Here is a 14088-nt window from a genome sequence, read left to right on the forward strand (position 1 = left end):
TTGGTGGGCCGAATGTCGTCCTTTTACACTGTAGGCATTCTATGAAGTTCCAGGCGGCAGTTTTATTTCTCTGAGAAGATTGACACACCAGTCCCTAATTTCTTCAAACTTTACCCAAAAGTGGACTCCGATGAGATTTGGACGCGCAACCATTGAACATCTCACGGGACAATGACTTGCTGTCTAACAGGCCAGTCCCAACCGCCACAAAAGCTCCACAGCAGACACCATTTCCCTGGCCCTGCACAGAATCCTGGAACACCTCGATAACAAGGACACCTATGTCAGACTCCTATTTATTGACTACAGCTCAGCCTTCAACACTATTATTCCCACAAAACTCCTCTCCAAACTCTGTGTCCTGGGCCTCGGCACCTCCCTCTGTGACTGGATCCCGAACATCTGAATTCACCTTGAATGGACTTATCTCGCATGAAGTTGATCTTTCTCTACACCCTAGTTATGTCTGTAACACCATATTCTTAACAGTTCTTGTTGTTTAAAGTGTGAGATTGTTGAACTTACGAATAGCTTCTACAGTGTCAAAGATCCATAGATGGACCAGGAAAGTAAACTCCCGCTCTGTGGCGCAATGGAAAGCGCGTTGGACTTCTAAATAATTAAATTAGCTATTCAAAGGTTGTGGGTTCGAGTCCCACCAGAGTCGGATTTCTGATCAGATTCGGAGCAAGCCAGTTGCTGCCTCATTGATGTGATTCACCTTCGGCACCGACATTTCCTGCTCTGCCATCTCTCCATGCTGTGTCTGTTAACCCGGCTCCCAGGGAAACCGCTGACTCGAGAATAAATCACAAACCTTTCTTAGAGTTTGACACAACGTTCGCTAGTTGGGTTAGAAATAGTAACATCTTTCTCAATTCGATATTTCACTTTTTATGGAAGATAAAAATAGTTAAAGAACACACACACACAACAGCAATTTACAAATCAATAAATAAATATCAGTGCCCTGAAATGTAGGGGTGTTATTCTGATGTGTCTGCTGCGCTTGTCCTTCCAGGCTGTCGTAGTCATGGGTTTGGAAGCTGCTGGAAAAGTAGCCTTGCTGAGTTGCTGCATCGTGCAGATGGTGCACACTACTGTCATTGTGTGTCGGGAGTGGAGGGAGTGAATTTTTAATGCTTGGGAAGCGAATGAAGTGGGATGCTTTGTCCTGGATGGTGCTAACCTTCTGTAGTTCTGTTCAATCTATATTGACCCAGGCAAATTATTTCAGGAAACCAAGTCATCTGCTTTACTCCCACAGTCCAAAGATGAGCAAGTTGGGTGGATAGGCCATGCTGGATTGCCCCTTGTTCCCCAAGGTGTTTGTATGGGTAGATTACCGGGGTGGATGCGTGGCGCTGTGGGGATAGGTCCAGTGTGCGATTCTCTGTTGGAGAGTTGGTACAAACTCGATGGGCAGAACGGTCTCCTTCAGCACTGTTGGGATTGTATGACTCTAAGACCATTCGACGGTGTTAGAAATTCCCTGAGAGATAGAAAAAAAGGAAAGCTGTATTTATGAATTCACAGCATTAGATTTATTGCAGATTATTTTTCTCTGCGAATGATGAAAATACCCGGATCGTGTAAATAAATAGTAGAGATATTTGTGGGGAGTCTCGAAATATGTTTTATCTCTGTAGATCATCCACTGTAAAGGGAAAGACAATATTGATTAGCAAGGATGGGATATTGTGACTTGTACAATTGCACTGATCACTTGGAAGACCTCAAAGTTCTCTCTGGGATTTGAAACAGGGATTTCCTGTTTACTGGGTTTGTGCATTGCTCTGTTTGCTCAAGTCAACACAGACCCAACTCCCGCTCTACCCGTTCCTTGCCCGAAGGTGCTAAGATTGAGAGATCTGAGCAATGTGAACTCTGCAATTGAAGGGTTACATCCTGGCGATAGGGATATTTCTCCACAGCTGCTTTCGGGGCTGCTGAATATTTCCAGCATTTCCTCTTTCTGATTTTGAGCTTTCATTACAGGAGTTCATTTACTGACAACCCAAAACTTGTCTCTTGGTCGCAGCGCCAGACAGAGCTTTTCTGTGATCTTCACACAGACAAGTTCACTTTTCACTTCCCTGCTATAAAACCGTCTGTTTTCACACTGCGGCATTGCCTTCAAACCTCACCCCACCCTCCACCCCCACAGCAGAGTCTCAGTGGTACAAGTGTATCTGAGGAATTCACAAAGACAAGGGATCACCGTGTTTATGAGGGAACATGAAGGATTAATTCATATTCACAAACAGACTGATTATGTGAGAATCTCTCTCTCTCTCTCTCTCTCACACACACACACACACACACACACACCACCACCACCATGGCAGATGGTGACATTTGACATCAATAAAGACATTTGGAAATAAAAGTCCAATGCCCTCGTCCGTTAACTGAAATCCACTATTTCTTCCAAACAGCTTTCTCAGAATTATTTTCCTTGTAACTTTGTTCATTTAATTCTCACTTATCTCATTATTTGCGGTCAGAACTGTTCCACAATGTATGTTTGAGCTGGATAAATTGTTAATGTTCCAACCTAGAACAAAATGCTTTGCATCAATCGGCGAATTGAAATTCTGTGGCAGGAATTCTAATCTCCTCAGGAAGAGGTTTAATGCTGAGCTGAATGAACTGTTTTTGTTTACAGGGACGAAAGGTGATGTCACTGGGCTGGTAATCCAGGGGCCCGCGCTAATCTTTGGGGACACGGAGTAAATCCCACCATGGCAGCTGGTGATATTCAAATTCACTGATTTAACACATAGGCACATGGATAGAAAACAGAAACAGGAGGAGGCCATTCGGCCCAAACAATGCTCGAATTGAAAGCAAGCCTCAGAAATGGCGGCCTTGAAATTTTCGTCGATTCTTTTCCACAGAAAACATCTTCACAGAACAACAGAGAACATTTCACACAAAAGGAAAACTTCTGCTCAAGACGGATGATATTTACAAACCCGGAACACATTTACACAACAGGGAAGAATTTGTCAGAACCACAGTGAAGATCTGTCAACGGGAGAGTCACAGTTCCAAACAGAGAGAACAGTTACACAGCAGAGAGCACAGTTACACAACACAACATACATTTCAATACAGAGCCTATCTTTGTGTAACAGAAAATCCCTTTTCATACATAATCAGTTTTCCCATCTCAGTATCTTGCTGGTTTGCTCGAATATTTTCTGTCTCTCATTGTGAGTGTGTCCTAATAGTCTTTTACTGTTTTTCTGTGTGTTTTTTCTCTGTCTGTTACATTCGGGGTGATATTACGTGTTAATATCCAGCCAGGGTGAGCTTCCCAGGGCCTTGTTTGTAATAAAAAGAGACAGTGAATAGATTCCTGGCTCTAGGGCAGCAGTAATAAGCAGGGAGGGGTTGTCTTTGGGAGCAGAGTGGCGCAGCGGAAGCGTGCTGGGCCCATAATCCAGAGGTCGATGGATCGAAACCATCCTCTGCTATCACATACTCACTCCATCAAACAGAAACAGTGGTGGTCTTAGTTTTCATTAATGAGTAGCCCAGAGCATTTGTCTCCATTGGCTGGACAGTTTATTCAGCCAACGGCGCGGGATCGATTCCCGGTTCAGTTGAGATTGATCATGAAGGCTCCGCCTTCTCAGTCTTGTTCCTCTCCTGAGGTGTGAATCCTTTGGTTAAATCACAGCCAGTCAGCTCTCCCCATTGATGGCCCCCAGAAACAACTGGGACTGGGAACCTTGCTTTAATTTTACAAACAATGGACAAATCATATTCCTCACACATTGTTCAAATATAAAAGTGTATAAAAAATTAATTAAGCATGAGAATCGGATCATCCCTAAAATTTCATTTCTATCCCAGTTTTGGAATTTGTCATTTCAGGAACAACCAAAATCCAAAGACCGACACAGAAAAGCTCCGTGATTCGGACACACAGCCCTCCACTGGGAGGTCAGACTCTCTCCTGTTGCTCCACAAACTCACAGCACTTGCTCTGTTTTACATCAGGGTCATGTTCGGTGAATTCAAAACCAAACCGGGAGCAGAGAGGTGAACTGTCTCTCTACTTTCTCTGGATTTACATCAAATGGATGTAAATCTCCCTGCGGGAGAAATGTGTTCTTTGTTACGGATGTTAAAACACAAGAGGTGGTTTGGGGAGTAGTCACCGTATGACGAGGTGGCCGAGTGGTTAAGGCGATGGACTGCTAATCCATTGTGCTCTGCACGCGTGGTTTCGAATCCCATCCTCGTCGCTGATGTGTTTGTTCTGTCTCCTTATTGCCGGTGAACCTCAGTGTTTTGAGGTTCACAGAACCAAAATGAAGTTTGGACACACAGGCTTGAGGGGTGAATGTTCCAGAACAATTCCACATTCCCATATTTCGAATCCGGTGAGAAACTCGAGCTGACGATCGATTCAAATCAAAGCCCCAGTTTTGGACAGGAGTTTGCCACCAGGGAAACATGTGGTTTCAGAAGATCCAAAGCAGACTCCAGCTTCATTTGCGGCCCGAATGGCACATTTTGTCTTTCCAGAATCGGCAGCTCAGCCATGAAAATTAGCGCCGTATTAGCGGGATTGGCCATGCTAAATAGTCCCTCAGTGTCAGGGGGATTATCACGGTAAATATGTGGGGTTATGAGGATACAGGCAAAGTTTGAATGTTTCACCAGACAATCTTCTCTCTTCCATCTTCTTCCATCGGGAAAAATGTATACAACAGTCTGGGGTCACCTACCAACCGACTCAAGAACAGTTTCTGTCCTGCTGCCATCAGACCTCTGAATGGACCTTCCTTACATTGAGTTGACTTTTCTCGACACCCTAGCTATGATTGTGACACTACATTCTGCAGTCTCACCTTTCCTTCTCTATGAACAGTATGTTTTGTCTCTACAGCACACAAGAAAAAATACCTTCTACTGTATACTAATACATGTGACAATAATAAATCAAATCAAGTTAAATAAAACAATGATGAGAAGTCCTATATGCCATTCTTTGTGCCATAGATCCCCAGCTGCAGCGCTCACACTGCAACAAAGAGTGTTCAGAGTAGAAAGTGCTTCTTGGTGAAATAATAGGCCAATTCCAATTGGTTTTAGTTCAACATTTAAGCAAACGAGCAAATAAAAATGACAAGTCGCGATAGGGAAAGGGTTTCGCGGGAAAAAAAACACAAGAATCAAAGTGTATCAGATGTGACAGCCGTCAAACGGAACAGAACCAGATATCCATTACACAAATACTCCCAGTGCCTCAAGAGAAGCCCTTTCCCCAACTAAGTGTTTGTATAGTTTTATTTGTTTCTCCTGCACTGACAGGTAACAGTAAATCACAACCTCACCAACCAGTGACAGCCAGTTAAATAACCATCCCACACTCGCTGATAATGGAGGTTCTGACAGTGACAGTTTCTGACCATCCTCCGATTGGACCTGGAGGGAACCAGATTCACTGTCAGAGCTGGACTTTCTTACAGAGTGGGTGACAGAGCCAGGTGAGCGACAGTGATGGAGTGGTGACTGTGCGAGCATTTGACCAAGGGTCAGTTCCTGAACATCACTGTTCTGATTTCTTTAATGAGCTATCGCAGGTCATAACAGTAGGTGGACACTCTTAAAATGAAATTCACTAAAAATCCTCACCATCAGGATCTTTGTAATGGAAAATTCAGCTTCAATTTGCTTTGAGTGGAAACTTTGTGAAATGAAAGAACAGGCCTCAGAATTGATCAATGAGTTCCCAGTGAGGAACAATTGTAAAAAGGTGGCTTCAACCAGACAAGGCAAATTCAGTTTCCAAACTGCGCTCCGGGCTCTCCTGGTGCCTGATGGAATCAGCAACTGAGGAAGTTCCGTAATTAAAACCATTGCAAATAAGGGCTGGTTGTGCACGGCGAGCGATGGTGGTATAGTGGTGAGCATAGCTGCCTTCCAAGCAGTTGACCCGGGTTCGATTCCCGGCCATCGCATTGGCAATTTAATTACGACTTTTTCCACTTTCTCTTCCATTTTCAACAGAGTGGGTCGAAACAGGGCGGACACAACATTTGACTATCATGAAATACAATAGAGATTTCTCTTTTTCCTGTGTTTATTCGGACCTAACTCATTTCTACTGAAAAATTATTGAGCTACAAAAAGAAGTCTTTGACCTAATCAATGAGTTCTCCGCCAGAGACAAACAGACAAAGTAAAAGTAGAGGAACAAATTTCAGCTCACACACTGTGCTTTGTGCAATAACGGTGCCTGATGAAGTTAGTATGAACGCTACTGAGATGATTATATTAGAGGCGTAAATTGCCGAGCTGCGATGGCCGAGTGGTTAAGGCGTTGGATTAGAAATCCAATGGGGTTTCCCCGCGCAGGTTCGAGTCCTGCTCGCAGCGATTATCGTTAAAAGCGTTTTCTTCCGGCAGCCGCTGACCCGGAACTCTTCTGCAATTTTGGTGCCAAGTCTGTGGATCACCATCATGCTGTCAGCTCCATGAGGCCGAGTGCAGGAAGGTGAGCTTGAAGAGGACACCTGGGTGCCCTCGGGCTGGCATGGACAAGATAAGCCGAATGATTCAGTGCTGTTCCCTTTCTCTGGTTCCATGAGGGAAATCATAATGTGAGCAGATTGTAAAATAAACAGCATCAGATGCGCAAGGACAAAACAAGGTCTCATTTCAGAGGAAGATTCTTATGGAATGACACACAGAACATAAGAAATAAATTTCATCAGAATACACTGAATGATCATTTCAAAATGCTGCTTGGATGATATGACATCGTCTTCATTCAAACACATTACTGCAAGCTGGTCATTATTGGGCGTTAGGAACTCCTGGTTATAGCAGATTGGGAATGGAAGGAGCAGCTTCACATCTGCACATTGACAGGTCAAACTGTGTCTCAGATTGACAGCTCCCAGGACAGGTTTTCCTCTCCTCTCGCATTGTGCTGTGGATTCTCGGGGATGAGTTGGAGTTTCCCAGCTCAGTAACTGTGAAAGCCTCTGAGGCCGGCGATGCTCACAGTGTCTGTTCCCCAGATTCAGGGGGCTGCAGCCAATCAGAGCTGTGCCTGGGTTAACCCAGAGCTGGTTGAAACGATGATATTGTTCACAAGCTGAATTCTATTTGATCAGATGTAGGTACAGATTGTGTGCACTCAGTCACTAAACAACAAGATCCCGCCTTCATATAGAGTTGGTGAGAGGGGGTGGAGGGATAGAGTGAGTTAGAGCAGTGAGACACAGACCGCCAGACAATGCCTCAGTGACAGAAATCCTTGTAAATTCCGGCTTTATCCAGAGAGATTCTTTTGGAGAAACAGAAGCTGCAGTCTCAGCTCTCATAAGAACATAAGAACTAGGAGCAGGAGTAGGCCATCTGCCCCCTCGAGCCTGCTCCGCCACTCAAACCCATCATGGCTGATCTTTTCGTGGACTCAGCTCCACTTACCCGCCCGCTCACCATAACCTTTAATTCCTTTATTGTTCAAAAATTGATCTATCCTTGCCTTAAAAACATTTAATGAGGTAGCCTCAACCGCTTCACTGGGCAGAGAATTCCTCTGATTCAGAACACTTTGTGTGAAGAAGTTCCTCCTCAACTGAGTTCTAAATCCGCTTCCCCTTAGTTTGAGGCTATCCCGCACCACCCCCAACCCCCACCACCCCCCACGCCCCCCCCCCACCCCACCAGTTCTAGTTTCACCCGCCAGTGGAAATAATTACCCTGCTTCTACCTTATCTATTTCCTTCATAATTTTATATAGTCCGATAAGATCTCCCCTCATTCTTCTGAATGCCAATGAGTGTAGCTCTATTCTACTCAGTTTCTCCTAATATGCCAACTCTCTCATCTCCGGAATCAGCCTAATGAATCTCCTCTGTACCCCTCCAATGCAAATTCATCCTTTCTCAAGTAAGGGGACCAAAACTGTACACAGTACTCCACAGCACCTGCAAACCAACTCCTTGAGATTCCTGCACAAGGATACCCAGCTCCCTCTGCAGAGCAGCATGCTGCAATTTTTCCCATTCAAATAATAGTCCATTTTGCTGTTATACCTACCAAAATGGATGACATCACATTTACAACATTGTACTCCATCTGCCAGACCCTCGCCCATTCAATGTCCCTTTGTAGACTTTCAGCGTTCTCTGCACGCTTTGCTCTTCCACCCATCTCTGTGTCATCTGCGACTCTTGATATATTCATCTAACTCTCACTGATATTGCAGCAGAGACACATTATTAATTCCACATTCAGAAACAGTGCTGCATTTTGACGGACGAGATGGGGAGATGCAACAGAATCTCAATGGCCCAGTTCCAAACAGGGTGCAAGCTCAGAGGGGCCTGAGGTTCAGAGAGACCTTTGACAGTGAGATGACATTTTGAACATGTCGTTCGGAAAGCGGATTGGATCTTTGGCTTCATAAGTGGAGACAATGTTTCTGCACAGAATCTCTGCGTTGCAGAAGGAAGCCATTTGGCCCATCGAGTCTGCAACAACTTCCTGAAAGAACATCTTTTGCACAATTTTCCCTACGCTAATCTGCACGCATTCTACCCGGAAGATACCTAATTGAAACGGGCATTTTTTTTTAATTAGTACATGATTCCACACGACCCTCTACTCAAAATGTTGAATGTAACAGCATCTGCTTATCTCTGAAATTCATTCTCCGTCGTCTTATTAACTAGAATTTTCTTTAGTACACCGATACATCGACTCAACTGCTGCAGGTCAGATCACATTCCAATTTATATTGACGACATGGGAAAGTACATTAATATTGAATTCTCCATGGGATTTGATGCTGATTCCAGTCATTAATTCCTGTTGATCTGTCTCTGCAGCAGCGAGAGTTAATGTGAATTTTCTTCCGCTCTGCTGCAGTTCTCTATTGCGGCCAGTAGATGTCAGCACACCCCGATAGACGAAAGTTTAGATATCAGGGAGAGGCAAAACAGAGAGGCAACGTTCACATTATATTGAAGCTGGGACGGAGAAATTTCGAAATACTAAATGTGTGGGCCATATCAATTCGAAATCCACCAGGACGCTGCTTTCCTCTGTATTCATCATTTAAACACCGATAAATCAGCATGGCTATGCGTTTTAACTTCAAGTATTAGTGACGTTGGGGATTTCATTTAGAACTAAGTGATATTTTGAATCATTGTTGTTTGGCACAGTTAGAATTTCATTATATAACAGTTTAATTATTAGTACAGGCCTATTAAAACACACATTACACAAAGTTTTACTTACTTCTGATTGGGAATGGTGTATAGAGAGCAACTTACTTTTCTTGATTATATATTACTGACCTATATCTGGGTGCACAGGTTTCAATCTCAAAATTAGCCAGTGGTGCAAAACTTGAAAATATTTTGAACTTTAATAAGAAGGATATTGATAATCTTCAAGAAGATGGAGACAGGCTGGTGGAATGGACAGACACGTGACAGATGCAACTTAGTTAATGTAAGGAAGTGTGAAGTGAGACATGTTGGTCCGAAGGTCGAGGAGAGACGATACAAAATAAAGCGTACACCTTTACCCTTCCTAATCCCCATTGCACCTTTACTACGCTGAGATGCCACAGTCTCTTCACCCATCTCAGAACTCATGAATATCCAGCCCGAAGTCTGCATTTCACCGTCTACTTGTACAGTGATCATTAAACATTTGGCACTCCAACTTTCCTTAACATCTTCTGCAAGGATTCCCTGCTCCATCTGACAACTCAGTCAATGTCGCATCTTCACTTAGTGCACTGCCCATGGTAGGATTATCCTGCCCGGTCCCCATCGTGTTTCACCTTGCTGAATTGTATTGCCTAGATTGCATACTGTTCCAACATTTCTATTCTTCATTAATAATAAATGAAAGCATAGTGTTGGTGTAGCAGAGTGGCGCAGCGGAAGCGTGCTGGGCCCATAACCCAGAGGTCGATGGATCGAAACCATTCTCTGCTAGTACGTTTTTAGCAACAGCAAAAAGAATTACATGGCGGCTCCTTCAACATGATTTGACATTTCCGGCCAGGGTGCAGTTATTTTCTTCCGCTTCTCGTTACTAGTTAACATTTGAATGGGTAACAAATGGCTGAAATGTCATTTACTCACAAACAGACACAAGCTGTAAATGTTGCAAAGATACACAAGCCGAGATTTTTTTCCCTTGGGGCAGAACTATGAGGTTGATGATGGGAGATATAGGAGGGACGTCCGAGGTAGATTCTTCACTCAGAGAGTGGTTGGGGTGTGGAATACACTGCTGCTGTGATAGTGGAGTCGGACACTTTAGGAACTTTCAAGCGGTTATTGATAGGCACATGGAGCACTCCAGAATGATTGGGAGTGGGATAGCTTGATCTTGGGTTTGAACATAATTCGGCACAACATTGAGGGCCGAAGGGCCTGTACTGTTTTATGTTCTATGTTCAAGAATCATCCCTTGAATAAACACTGCCACCTTTCAATGTTTAGCGGGTGAGTTTCATGAAGAGCTGAGTGTGATTCCCGCCTTTCTGCTTCTGTAAAAATTTAGTCAAAGGAAAATTATACAAATATATCTTCAATTCTCCTTGTCTTTCACAAAGAACTGAGTGTGTGTTGGATACAGTTTCAACAGTAGCTTTAAAAAGATACAGAATGGATTTACAAATTTAAAATTCAAAGGGTGACATCAATGCCTGAAGTGGTTTCCAGGCTGTGGCGACTCGAAAAACAATGCACATTCTTAATTTGAATTGTTCATAATCATAGAATGGAGCATCCATAGTGGATGAAAGGAAACTTTAAACTGTGCAGCTGTGCTGTGCTTCAGGAGCTGGTTTTACACAAATCTCCGTTAATTAGATGTTGCTGAGCATTTCCAGCATTTTTTGTTTTTTTTGTCAGATTTCCAGCTTCTAGCTTTGCGTTGTGTTCTGTGCAGGTGTTTAACTGGAATAGGGAACAGCTTCTGATCAGCCCCGTGGCCCATAGAGTAGAATGTATCTCCCAACTATCAGGCCTGCGAGATGAGACTTCAAGCTGTACAGGGAAGTGAGGAAGAGAGAGAGGGAGCATCATTCTGTGATGGACAGATTTCCTGTATAGAGAACGAAAAGGTCTGTATTTCCACAACTGTTTTAACAGACATCACGTGTCGCAACATGACTTGCAATCAATGAAATCCCTCTTAACAGTCCTTAACCTTTTAACTAGGAGATTATTGAATTTATCAATAGTTCCCACATTGTCAAAAATCCACCTAAGGACAAGTAAAGCAAAATTTTAGCATGTGTTTCTGTGGCGCGTTGGACTTCCAAATGATGGTAATTCAGTCACTTAAAGGTTATGAGTTTGAGTCCCACCACAATCGGATTATGGATCAGGTTAGTCACAAACCAGTCGCTGCTTCATTGATGTGATTCACCTTCAGCACCGACATTTCCTGCTCTGCCATCTCTCCATGTTGTTTCTGTTAACCCGGCTCCCAGGGAAACCACTGACTCGAGAATAAATCACAAACCTTTCTTAAAGTTTGACACAACGTTGGCTGGTTGGGTTAGAAATAGTGACATCTTTTTCTCAATTAGATGTTTCATTTCTTTTGGAAGATAAATAAGATTAAGGAAGGCACACACGCAACAACAACTTATAAATAACTGCAATCAATAAATAAATATCAGTGTCCGACAACCTGGCAGTATCTCGTTTTTCACAAATACCACCAGATCTGGAACATATTTCCAGCATTCCGCTGAACCCACTCACAGACGTGACTGGCTCTGTGGCTTAGTTGGTTAAAGCGCCTGCCTAGTAAGCAGAAGACCCTGGGTTCAAATCCCAGCGGAGCCTTGTTTCTTTTTTAATGTTATTCTGATGTTTCTGCTGCGCTTGTCCTTCTCGGTCCTTGTGGTCGTGGGTTTGGAAGGTGCTGGCAAAGGAGCTTGACGGAGTTGCTGCAGTGCATCGTGTCGATGGTGCACACTGCTGCCATTGTGTGTCGGTAGTGGAGGGAGTGAATTTTTATACATGGGAAGCGAATGAAGCGGGATGCTCTGTCCTGGATGGTACCAAACGTCTGTAGTTCTGTTCAAGTTGAATTCACCCAGACAAATGATCTCAGGAAACAAGGTGATTCGATTTCCTCCCACATTCCAAAGATGAGCAGGTTGAATGGATTTGGCCATGTTAGATTGTCCCTTCGCCCCCAAGGTATTTCCATCAGTAGATTAGCGGAGTGGGTGTGTGGCACTGCGAGGATAGATCCTATGTGCAATTCTCTGTCGGAGAGTCGGTACAGACTCGATGGGCAGAACGGTCTCCTTGAGCACTGTCGGGATTGTGTGTTTCTCAGGCCATTTGACTGTGTTCGGAATTTCCTGAGAAAATAATGGAAATGTGTGTTGGTAGAACTTACAGCATTGGGTTTATTGCGGGTGAAATTTTTTTTAACTGCAAGATGATGAAAATACCTGGATCATCTCAACAAATAGTGGAAGTTTTGGTGGAGAGTCTCAAAGTTTTTCCATCGTTGGAGATTATCCACTGTGAAGGGAAAGACAAAACTGACAAGCAGAAATGGATTTTGTGACTGGCACAATTGCAAATATCATTGGGAAAGAATCAAGAACCCAGGATCTACCTGCTTACTGAGCAGGCGCTTTAAACAACTAAGCCACAGAGCCTGTCACCTATGAAAGCGGTCTGTTTGAGGGAATTTTGGAGGCTATGGGCCAAATGACTTCCTTCCACACCGTATGATTCTATGATTCTGACGAGGTGCTGAGAACACAAGCTTTATAAACTATTAGGTTGTGTGGTATTATCACTGGAATATTAATCCAGAAACTCAGCTAATACTCTAGATCTCGAATCTTGCCATTTCAGTTGGTGAAATTTGAATTTAATAAAAAAAATCTGTAATCAATAATCTACTGCTGGCCATGAAATGACTGACCATCATCGGAAAAACTTATATGATAAACTAATGCCCTTTGGGGAACAAAACCGACCGTCCTTGCCCGGTCTGGCCCACATGTGACTCCAGATCCTCAGCAATGTAGTTGACTCTCAGCTGTCCTCGGGCTGCGAGTTTTGGGCAATAAATGCTGCCCAGCCAGTGACACCCAGGCTCCATGAATGAATAAAAAAGTGTCTGTGTCCTATTGGAGTTCTACTGAAATTTCTGTAGCTCTTTCAAAACCATAGGACGTCCCAAAGTATAGAACATAGAACATAGAACATTACAGCGCGGAACAGGTCCTTCGGCCCGCAATGTTGCGCCGACCAGTCTTATTTTTTAAAAAAAAACATTGACCCACTAATCTAAACCAATCCCTTTTCGTCCATAAACCTATCCACCAATCTCTTAAACGCCCCCAAACTAGGCGCATTTACAACTGCAGCAGGCAGGGCATTCCAGTCCCTCACCACCCTCTGGGTAAAGAACCTGCCCCTGACATCCGTCCTATAACTACCCCCCCTTAATTTAAAGCCATGCCCCCTCGTGCTAGATTTCTCCATGCGAGGAAACAGGCTATCACCATCCACCCTATCTAAACCTCTAATCATCTTGTATGTTTCTATAAGATCCCCTCTTAGCCGCCTTCTTTCCAGTGAAAACAACCCCAAATCCCTCAGTCTCTCCTCATAGGACCTCCCCTGCATACCAGGCAACATCCTGGTAAACCTCCTCTGCACCCTCTCCAAAGCCTCCACATCCTTCCTGTAATGTGGGGACCAGAACTGCACACAGTACTCCAAGTGCGGCCGCACCAGAGTTGTGTACAGTTGCAACATGACGCTGCGACTCCTAAATTCAATCCCCCTACCAATAAACGCCAAGACACCGTACGCCTTCTTAACAACCTTCTCTACTTGATTCCCAACTTTCAGGGATCTATGTACACATACACCTAGATCCCTCTGCTTCTCCACTCTATTCAAAGTCCTATGTTAATGACAATGAAGTATTTTTGAAATGTAGTCACTGTCCAATGGCCCAGTCAGCGACGCTGAGAAAAGTCCATCGGAGATTCAAAATGAGGAAATCCATCAACTCGTTTACAATCGCAGAGAT

The 14088-nt window shown here is 43.8% G+C and overlaps 7 non-coding genes across 7 annotated transcripts; all 7 read left to right on the forward strand.

Annotated features, from left to right (window-relative positions):
* The first annotated feature begins 578 nt into the window (after positions 1-578).
* trnar-ucu (transfer RNA arginine (anticodon UCU)) lies at positions 579-668 on the forward strand. The gene is given in 2 exon segments: positions 579-615; positions 632-668. It is a non-coding gene; the product is annotated as a tRNA-Arg (tRNA).
* A 2742-nt stretch (positions 669-3410) lies between these two features.
* Positions 3411-3482, forward strand: trnam-cau (transfer RNA methionine (anticodon CAU)). Its single transcript has one exon. It is a non-coding gene; the product is annotated as a tRNA-Met (tRNA).
* A 695-nt stretch (positions 3483-4177) lies between these two features.
* Positions 4178-4259, forward strand: trnas-gcu (transfer RNA serine (anticodon GCU)). Its single transcript has one exon. It is a non-coding gene; the product is annotated as a tRNA-Ser (tRNA).
* Positions 4260-5909: 1650 nt separating this feature from the next.
* Positions 5910-5981, forward strand: trnag-ucc (transfer RNA glycine (anticodon UCC)). The gene has a single exon. It is a non-coding gene; the product is annotated as a tRNA-Gly (tRNA).
* A 336-nt stretch (positions 5982-6317) lies between these two features.
* On the forward strand, positions 6318-6399 carry trnas-aga (transfer RNA serine (anticodon AGA)). The gene has a single exon. It is a non-coding gene; the product is annotated as a tRNA-Ser (tRNA).
* Positions 6400-9917: 3518 nt separating this feature from the next.
* Positions 9918-9989, forward strand: trnam-cau (transfer RNA methionine (anticodon CAU)). The gene has a single exon. It is a non-coding gene; the product is annotated as a tRNA-Met (tRNA).
* A 1798-nt stretch (positions 9990-11787) lies between these two features.
* Positions 11788-11861, forward strand: trnat-agu (transfer RNA threonine (anticodon AGU)). The gene has a single exon. It is a non-coding gene; the product is annotated as a tRNA-Thr (tRNA).
* The last annotated feature ends 2227 nt before the right edge of the window (positions 11862-14088 follow it).

Source organism: Carcharhinus amblyrhynchos, unplaced genomic scaffold (assembly GCF_965287045.1).
Source record: "Carcharhinus amblyrhynchos unplaced genomic scaffold, sCarAmb.v2.hapA scaffold_79, whole genome shotgun sequence".
NCBI lineage: Eukaryota > Metazoa > Chordata > Chondrichthyes > Carcharhiniformes > Carcharhinidae > Carcharhinus > Carcharhinus amblyrhynchos.